Source organism: Mandrillus leucophaeus, unplaced genomic scaffold, assembly GCF_000951045.1.
Source record: "Mandrillus leucophaeus isolate KB7577 unplaced genomic scaffold, Mleu.le_1.0 Scaffold301, whole genome shotgun sequence".
In the NCBI taxonomy this organism is placed as follows: domain Eukaryota; kingdom Metazoa; phylum Chordata; class Mammalia; order Primates; family Cercopithecidae; genus Mandrillus; species Mandrillus leucophaeus.
The window spans coordinates 1541772-1552376 of NW_012103155.1; the positions used below are offsets into that span (position 1 = coordinate 1541772).

At 40.9% G+C, this 10605-nt stretch overlaps 1 pseudogene; it reads left to right on the forward strand.

Annotated features, from left to right (window-relative positions):
- The first annotated feature begins 5164 nt into the window (after positions 1 to 5164).
- Positions 5165 to 5458, forward strand: LOC105544584 (annotated as a pseudogene).
- Positions 5459 to 10605: the final 5147 nt, after the last annotated feature.

Consider the following 10605-nt stretch of genomic DNA (forward strand, 5'->3'; position numbering starts at 1 on the left):
GGAAATATTTCATTGATCTTTACAAACAAGTATTTTCAGGAGTAATTCATTAAAGAAAAAGCTAACATTCAAAAGGTAGAGATGGCTCAAGTCACTCACCTGTGAAAAAGGCTATTCTTACTGTTCCCTGTCCTTTCCTTAAAAGAAATCTTTATTTAAAAAGTGAGTTGAGGCCAGGCGCGGTGGCTCACGCCTGTAATCCCAGCACTTTGGGAGGCCGAGGCGGGTGGATCACGAGGTCAGGAGATCGAGACCATCCTGGCTAACACGGTGAAACCCCGTCTCTACTAAAAAATATTTAAAAATTTGCCGGGCGTGGTGGCAAGCACCTGTAGTCCCAGCTACTCGGGAGGCTGAGGCAGGAGAATGGCGTGAACCCAGGAGGCGAAGCTTGCAGTGAGCTGAGATCACGCCACTGCACTCCAGCCTGGGTGACAGAGCGAGACTCCATCTAAAAAAAAAGAATAAAAAAAAAAAGTGAGTTGAAGAGTTTCCTTCCTGCTTTCAGCACTACTGTGGTTTCATTTGGAAGACAATGTGGTCTAGTGGGAAGACAGAACAAGGATCTTGGAGCCAGCCGATTCCAACACAGTGTAGAGGAGGCTAGCCACGAAGTCACCAACCTGAGACCCCAGGCAAATCCCTTGACCCCCCGAAGCCCCATTAAAACCCATGACAATCAAGTAAAATGTGCTAAAATCTGCTCTCTTTTCCTGAAAGGAAGGCATCTTTTAAAGGAACAAAAGTGCCTTGAGAATTTTTTAATAGTGTCTTTCAGAAACATGAATTCTGAATGAAGTAGCAAAAAATGATAATATGAATGATAATATGTATGATTCCAAATACCAGAATCCATACAGATGGCAATTTCTCCACACCCTTTATTGCTAAATATTTGGCTTGCTTCCATTATGCCAACCACGGTAAATTCTGATGTCTGAAGTGTTGATTCAGAAAAATGGGTGTAAGGGATTTCTTACATACATGAAAGAACTCCCTTTCAATCCAAATTTTTACAAAATTTGGGCCAAAGAATAGTCTCCATTTTGCTTAGAACCTCACATTGAACTTCAAAACATTTTTAAGATTTTTGTTCTAAAATTATCTAATCCAAGGCAAAGAACTGGAGAATATTTGTTGTAGAACCAAAAGGAAGATGTCATTTAGTCAGCATGAAGTTGCATAATGAAAGAGGTCTCAGGATGCCTAGCTTCTATATTAATTTATATGTCATTCTAGACCTTAAATAACATTTGGATCAGCTTTTAAGTCCATCAAGCTGTCAAAATATACATACACACATCCAATAACCAAAAATCTCTATAACACATGCTAAGTATCTAATGCCACCTAAAGGCAACTGTAGCTAATTGCAAAAACAAAACAAAACAAAAAATTGATACACAACAAGATATTAAAACCTTTCTCCCTGGATATAAACATAAATGGTATGTTCTTAGCTTAATACTTTCCTATGTTGCTTACAGTGAATACCTACTAAAGTCAATGACAAATTTAGCATAATCAATATTAAAATACAAATAGCTACTCAGGGGGGAAAAATGTGTGTGTTTGTGTGTGTGTGTGTATGTGTTCAGTATTACAATAAATCAAATAAATACAATTAAAACTAGGGAAGAGTCTTCTTAAAATTCAATGCTGAATAGCCAAAAGGTGAAAGCAACCCCAGTCTCCATTGAAAGATGAATGGAAAAACAAAATGTGCTATATACATACAATGAAATATTATTCAACCCTAAAATGGAAGGAAATTCTGACACATGCCACAACATGGATGAACCTTGAAGGCAGTTAATTAAACCAGTCACAAAATGAGAGATATGAATCCACCCATATGAGGTACCTAGAGCAGTTAAATTCATACAAACAGAAAGTAGAAGGGGGTTGCCTGTGGCTGTGGGGAGAAGAGAAAGTTAGTGTTTCATGTGGATAGAGTTTCAATTTAGGAAGAGGAAAAAGTTCTGGAGACGGATGGTGATGGTGGTTTCACAACAATGTGAATATACTTAATGTCACAGAGCTGTACACTTAAAAATGGCTAAAATGGTAAACATTATGCTACCATATGTTTATGGTATACTTTACCACAGTAAAAAAATTCAATGCTGATATGAGAGGGATGAGATGCACCAATACATTGCTAATAGAAGTAAAAAGTGATGCAACTTTTCTGCAAAATGTGACAATTATGGAGCAAGAAAATTTTAAATGCTTATATCATTTGATTAATTAATTCTATACCTAGGACTCTAGCCAAAATATATATATAACAGAGATAGCATTCAAAGAATTATGTCCTAGGATGATCATCAAAGTCTTACTTATAACAGAGAAATGTAGGCCGGGTGCAGTGGCTCACGCCTGTAATCCCAGCACTTTGAGAGGTTGACATGGGTGGATCACAAAGTTGGGAGTTCAAGACCAGCCTGGCCAAGATAGTGAAACCCCATCTCTACTTAAAATACAAAAAAAATTAGCCAGATGTGGTGGTAGGCACCTGTAATCCTAGCTACTCAGGAGATTGAAGCAGAGAATTGCTTAAACCCAGAAGGCAGAGGTTGCAGTGAGCTGAGATCGCGGCACTGCACTTCAACCTGGGTGACAGAGCAAGTCTCTGCCTCAGAATAAAAAAAAAAAAAGAGAAAAATAGACAATAGTCTACAAATCTTATAACAGGAGACTATAAAACTAAATCGTAGAAAAGCAATATGGATTTGTTTGTTACAATTACAACTGTATTTATAAAGAATACTTAATGACATGCAGCATTAAATGGAAAAAGGAGATTTTTGTGTATTTTATCAATATTCTCTAAGTATTTCTCATGACCAGTTGGAACAAACGTGTACATTTATTTAACAATTTGTAACATGAGGAAAGAGTTGAATTAATTTGCTCTTTGAAATATATCAGGAGGTTATTTTACTTAACTAAAGCCTAGGAACAACTCATGATCACATTATACTAATAGCCAAAACTATATTCTGTTTTAATTTAATGAGAAATCTGTTCAGAATGTTTAAGAATTTTTAAGGCTTATGTTGAGATATTATTATCTTTTATTTTACAAAAAAAAATTTGAATTTATTAAAAATTCACATCATATCTACCACTGTAAGAATCCACTGTGAGTGGATATATAATAGGCCCTTAACAGATTAAATACAATTTATTTAAAACCATCAACTCTCTCCAGCTACGCTTAGACTTCATTTGAACTTAAATGATATGATACAACTTTTAGATGAACAGAATGCTTGCTCTGTCACAACAAATAAAATAAGCATTTGTCTCTATGCCAAAGATAATGCTTTAAAATGTTGATTGCGAGCCAGATGCACACCTATAATCCCAGCTACTTGGGAGGCTGAGGCAAGAGGAAGGATCGCTTGAGCCCAAGTGTTCAAAGCTATCGTGTGCCATTATCACACCTGTGAATAGTCACTGCACTCCAGCCTAGGCAACACAGTGAGACTTTGTCTCTAAAAGCAAATAATTATAATAAAATAAATGTTGACGGTTTTGTTCAATGCAGTAACATTTACCAAGTATGATATAGGTATTAGAGCTATAGCAGTGATGACAACAGAAAGAAGCCAAATGCCCAGGCAGATAGGGGTGGGTCCCCAGTGAAACCACCTTCAAGCCAAAAACAGCCTGAATGCTGAAAGACCAGACTGCTGGTTCCAGATGGAACCCACAACCCAGAGAACTTCTATTTCTGTTTGCCTGCCCTTTCCCAGTTGATTCTTTCTGAATAATACCTTTTAACTAATCGAATATTGCCTTTTCCAATACTACTTACGGCCTGCCCCTCCCCATTCTGAGCCCATAAAAGCCCCAGACTCAGCCATACACAGGGCACTTTCCTGTCCTAAGGTAGGAGGACCACCCCCACATCCCCTCTCCCCTGAAAGCTATTTCAACACTCAAGAAAACTCCCCACCTTGCTTACTTTTCAATTGTCAACATATTCTCATTCTTCCTGGATGTGAAAAAAGAACTCGGGAACTGATGTGCAAGCATGACTTGGTCCAGACAGGCCAAGTGAGCACGCCATCTCCTACAGCAGGTAGCATGCCCCGAACACGGCCCAGGTAGGGGCATCACCAGCCAGAGGTCCTTGACTGGCAAAGGGACTGAGAAAAATCATGCATCAGCAGTAAACAAAACAGACAAAAATCGCTGCTTTTACAGGATTTACAATCTAGTGACGAAGAGAGAAAATAAATGAAATGGATAAGTAAAATAAAAAGTATGTTAGATTATGATAAGTGCTTTGGAAAAAGATAAAACAGAGTAAAGAATACAGAGTACTAGAGGGGAGTAAGTAGTGTGATAAGGAAAAGCGACCTTTGAGGAGGCATGAGGAAAGTGAGGGATGTGTGTGTGTTAGCCCACTGCTATAAAGAAATACCTGAGGCTGGGTGATTTATAAAGAAAAGACGTTTAATTGGCTCACAGTTCTGCAGGCTTTACCAGAAGCATGGTGCTGGCGTCTGCTTCTAGTGAGGCCTCATGAAGCTTATAATTGTGGCAGAAGGTGACCAGGAGTAAGGCATGTCACATGGAGAGAGCAAGAGAAGAGAGAGATGGGGGTAAGTGCCACACTCTTTCAAACAACCAGACCTCACATGAACTCAGAGTGAGAACTCACTTATCACCAAGGAGATGGTGTTAAGCCATCCATGAGGGAATCACCCCAGTGACCCAAATACCTCCCACCAGGCCCCATCTCCAACACTGGGGATTACATTTCAACATGAGATTTGGGGAGACCAATATTCAAACCACTTCACTGGGGATATTTGGGTAAAGGGCAAAGGCATTTCAGGCACATGAAAAGGAGCCTAGTGTGCCTGGAGCAGAATGAACAAGAGAGAAAACAGGGGATCAGAGAGGTGGGGAGAGTAGGAAATCATATAGAGCCTCTTGCAGATGATCATTAGGATTTTGGCTTTTGTTCTACAAGACTGTCCGTGAAGCCTGGAAACGTAAATAATTATGTGATTTTATTTTTTACAGATTGAAGATGTCCTGGACAGTGTTATGTATATGAGTCTATGTTTTCAGACTTCATGAACACCTTGAAATGAGACAGAAAGTCATTTGGGGTCTCTCTGGTCTCAACTGCAGAAGCGAGATGACGAAGGGGACGTCATCGTTTAGAAAGCGTCGCAATAAGACACACACATTGTGCCACCACTGTGGCTCTAAGGCCTACCACCTTCGGAAGTCAACCTGTGGCAAATGTGGCTACCCTGCCAAGCACAAGAGAAAGTATAACTGGAGTGCCAAGGCTAAAAGACAAAATACCACCGGAACTGGTCAAATGAGGCACCTAAAAATTGTATACCACAGATTCAGGCATAGATTCCATGAAGCAACAACACCTAAACCCAAGAAGGCAGCTGTGGCAGCATCCAGTTCATCTTAAGAATGTCAACGATTAGTCATGCAATAAATGTTCTGGTTTTAAAAAAAAAAAAAAGAAAGAAAAGTCATTTGGAGGGACAACTGAATGACACACTTCTGGTAGGTCCAAATGTTATCCTTCCTCAGGTTAGCCTAGGATGTTCCCATCGTGAAGGCAGAGGAACCAGACAGTGAGTGGAAATGTGCAAGCACTTTTTCAAGCCCCTACTTGAAAAACATCCCATTGGTCATATCAGATCACATGGCTGAGACCAGAACAAAATCCTGAGGCAGATCATCTCATCCAGAATGGGAGGGTATTGCAGTTACAAGGACATGGATATGGGGAGGGGTGAAGCACTGGGGCCAATAATGAGCACAACTCCCTGAGGGAGGGAGCTACTGCAGGAACTTCTTCTTTCTCAGCCAGATGAGAGCCTAAGACTAACACTAGAGAGCACCAATGCTAGAATGTGATCTATAGTTCCTGTGGAAACCGTGGCTCTCAAAGGTCAGCAGACCACTGGGAGGAAGGAAATTATATTAGGTCTAGCAGTCAAGGAGATTAATACTCAGAAGAATCCTTTATTAAAAAGAGAGTGACTGGAAGAGAGTTAAAAGTATAATGAGAACTCTTAAAAGAGTTTCACGTATAGCATGGAATGAACTAGGAATTCATCATCCCAATTCAAAGAGGTGTTTAAAGTTGAAATTCAGGTTACTGGCCTGAAGTTCAAGTGAAAGAGATCTCGAAGCAAAGAACAAAATCACAAAGAGATGAAAATCATTAGGGAAATGATAAAGGATTCGAAGGATAGATCCAGAAGATCCAACATGTGAGTAATAGGCATTCCACAGGGGAATAAAATGAAATAATGGAAAAAAGAAAATAAATATAGAAGAAGAAAATTACCTTGAGCTGAAGAAAGATATGCATCTGCACACTGTAAGGGCTCACTGAATTCCAGATGGTTTTAACAAGAAAACACACATTGCTGGGCATGCTCTTGTAAACTTAAAACTTCAAGAATGATGAAAAACTCATAAAAACTTCAAGGCAGAAAAAAAATTTACTTATAAAAGAAGAAAGACAATCTGTCATTTGACTTCAAATCTACAATGTCAGAAGCTAGAAATTAGTAGAATAACATCTACCCATTACTGTGAGGAAAGGGCTGACATGCTACTTTACATAGACAAAGAATAAAAACAAAGCAAAACAATGGGCTAATCAGGAAAGAAAGTTATATGCAGGGATGCAGAGAGTATGCTACCCTTGTATTTGATCTGAGAACAATACTTGAAAAATAACTCTAACCAAGCAATACACAAATCAGACAAGAAGCCTTATGAGTGTTGAGCAAACAAGGAAAAATGACCACACAGCACACATATAGTTGCATTCATAGGAGAAGATTCATAGAAACAGAAATCTTAGGAATGTAGATTGTCCCATTGTCCATACATTCTGGGGCAGCACAGAGACTTCTGGCTGTGTCAGCCTGTGGGGGAAGGACCCCAACCCTTGGGCTATGAGGCCTTTTTGCTGCTCATTATTAAGGAAGCAATAGCCTCCTATTCCAAATCCCCATTCCCTATGAGGCATCATCAGAGCCTGGGACACCACAGCAATATGACAGAGCAGAAACGTGGATCTAGCTCTGTTTTTCCAGTTCAGCACTATCCTCTCATCTCTTGTTATGAAATGAGTAGAGTCTGGAGTCCAAGCCTGGAAGTTATGTGATATGGTGAGTTAGTTGCCTAACTCAATACCTTAACATTCACAGTTAGGGGAGCACCAATTCATTCCCTGTCATAAATAGGATAGGGGAGCTTGGGTCCAATACTTGTCATTGGCCAATGCCTTATGCACTGAACAATAACCAATTTCCATAAAACTTTTCAGGAAGCCAACTCATTTTCTAAATGGCATCCTGCAAGGGGATCAATCTTGTACAAGTTGACCCTTATCTCTTAGTGCCTCCTCCTGCAACTCCGATCTCCAGGTTTGCCTTCTACCCTTGATACTTCACTCTGTCAGTACTCTGTTTCAGCCACAGGGCCAGTGAGGCTGGCCACTGACTTTATAGGTTGCACTACAGATAATTAGGAATGACCAAGGGTGAACCCTAGAGTACTCTGTACCCCAGAGCACGGATAATATGTACTCAAAACAGACAGAAGAGGCCATTTGTGAGAACAGCCTGAGAGGTACACATTATCCAGTCTGGAATGTAAAACAAGACCAGCATACATTGCTTTAGTCCAGGGATACAGAAAGATTAAACAGAACCTGAGACCTTGCTGTCATGCCTCCTTCAATGATGGGGTATCCCATGTTGACTAGGAGAGGAAGAGCCATCCTGCATGACTTGACCACCAATCTTTCCTATCTTTCATCTGTCATTGCTTACAGACCCATAAATAGAGTCAGATCCCAGCATGCTTTGGGGGAGAATTGCAGTCTGATCTGGGTGCAGATAGCCTATATACCAAAAGAATTGTTGAATCTTGCCAATTTTCATTAGAATGAGCCCAGGTAAAATGTTTAAAGATAGTTTCTTTTCTTTCTCTCTTTTTTTTTTTTTTTTTTTTTTGCCCAGGCTGGAGTGCAGTGGCACAATCTTGGCTCACTGCAACCTCCACCTCCCAGGTTCAAGCAATTCTCCTGCCTCAGCCTCCTACATAGGTGGGATTACAGGCATGTGCCACCATGCCAGGCTAATGTTGTATTTTTAGTAAAGACAGAGTTTCATCATGTTGGCCAGACTGGTTTCAAACTCCTGACCTCAGGTGATCCACTGGCCTCGGCCTCCCAAAGTGCTGGGATTACAGGCATGAGCCACCATCCCTGGCCTAAAGATAGTTTTCAGGGTGTTAGACCAAAGAGAATGGAATTTAACACTGAATCAAGCCAAATTTATCTATGAGTGCACTTATTCAGTATATAAGATTTGGGGTACATAAGTGGGAAATGGCTTAACAGTGTCCTTGGTTGATTGGCTTAAACTTGTATTCAGTAGAGGCCTACCTTTAATGAAGTTAACATGCCAGAACTTCCCTTCAAAATATGGAAGAAGAAATTTTAAAAGCTTAGGGTTATAAGAATGTTGGAGTAGATTAATTCTGTGAAACTCACTCACCCTTTCCCTATTTTCCTTATTTGCTACTTCACTGAGAAAATGCATTAGCAAAAGGTACACCGGCATCTTGGAAAAACCTGGTGGTGGCTGTTCTCTGTTGACTGGTTAGGATGCTGGAAGATGCTGCCACTGGGATGAGCTCCACAACTGGAGTGGGAATAATTGGATCCTGGCATGACATAGGCCAGGAGAAAGCTCTTAACTATCAGAAACAAACTGGATGCAATTACCAGAATGAGCAGCAACAGGTGCAGAGTGACAATGAGAGTATTTTGACACCAAGGGATCTGTGGTGGTGGCTAACTGAACACAGTGTTCTTAGGAATGAAATAGATGGCAGCATACTAATATATTTGATCTATACCATCAGAAATATTCTAGGAATGAGGAGCTGAAACCTTACTTAATCACTGCAAAAGGAATTCATAGCCTCTCACATTTCCCAGATCTCAGCCAATTTGACAGTTTGGAGCCCTTTGAAAGGGAGAGTGGGTTTCTTTTCTTTTTTTTCTTTTCTTTCTTGAAACAGAATTTTGCTCTTGTCACCGAGGCTGGAATGCAATGGCACAATTTCGGCTCACTGCAACCTCTGCCTCCTGGGTTCAAGCAATTCTCCTGCCTCAGCCTCCAAAGTAGCTAGGATTATAGGCACCCACCACCATGCCCGGCTAATTTTTGTATTTTTAGTAGAGATGGGGTTTCACCATGTTGGCCTAGCTAGTCTTGAACTCCTGACCTCAGGTGATCCACCTGCCTTGGCCTCCCGAAGTGCTGGGATTACAAGTGTGAGGCACCGTGCCCAGTCAGGAGAATGGGTTTTATCAGGAAGGATCTGACAACACTGCATGCTTGTACTAGAAATCATCCTCCAAACCTACCCCAGTGAGATATGCAGTCCTTTACCAGGATGACTGTACACTGGGAAAAGACAAGTATCCAAATTTGGGGGAATTAATAGATTTGAGTTGATGCTAATCAAATTTGAGTTGATGCTAATCCCTGGGAAAAATCACTGTGATCCACCATTCATTCAGAATAAGGGCTTATAGGAGTCAGGGGGTTAATGGAGTTTGGGGCTGAGACTATGTCACAGTGGGCCCAGTGGGCCCGCAGCCCTGTCCTGTGGTTATATCCTCTGTCTCTGGATAGTTGAGGTAGACATACCTAGCAACTGCAGAATCTCGCATGTAACTACTCAACTCAGGGTACAGTGGAGAGGGGAGCAAAAAGAAGATATTCGGCACAGCCTCTTTTCTCACCCATCCTGGTACTTGATTGCATACAAAGTGACCATAGCAGTAGGGATAGAGTCAATCATAACAGGGACTTCAATAACAGAGACTTCCCTCAACAAGGCTGATCTGGCTGTAGCCACTGCTGGGTGCCCAACCAGCCAACAGCAGAGGCCAACACTGAGTCACTGATATGGCACATTTCCCAGGAGACCAGTCAGCTGTTTTGTGGCAGGTAGACAATAGTGAGCTCCTTCCATCACAGAAGAAGTAAATTAAGCACATACTGAGGATATGCATTTGTCCTCAATGCCTGCAATAAATCTCCCAACACCATCTATGGGCTCGCAGGAGGCCTTATTCAGTAGCATGGTATTCCTTACAATATGACTTCTGGAAACCATTTTACAAAAAACAAAAACAAAAACAAAAAAGAACAATTATTCATTACTCATGATCATTGAGTTCACTGGTCTTACTACCTAAAGTATCAGCCAGAAGCAGCTGGCCTAATAGAAAGGAATAATAGCTTACTAAAAAGCCAGTTATGTCATCTGCCAGAAGACAACGTTCTACGATGTAGGGGTGCAGTATATCTCTGACCCAGTTCTCTATTTATGATGTGTTATTTCTCTCATAGCCGTAATACATGGGATAGTCCAAGTAATAGAAATGGGAGTGGACTCTCTCCCTGTTAAGCTTAACTCTGTCTCAGAGGTTTTGCCTCTCATTCTCACCCTTGGACTCTGCTAGTTTACAGGACTTAGTTCCCAAAGAGGAATATTGGCCCCAGA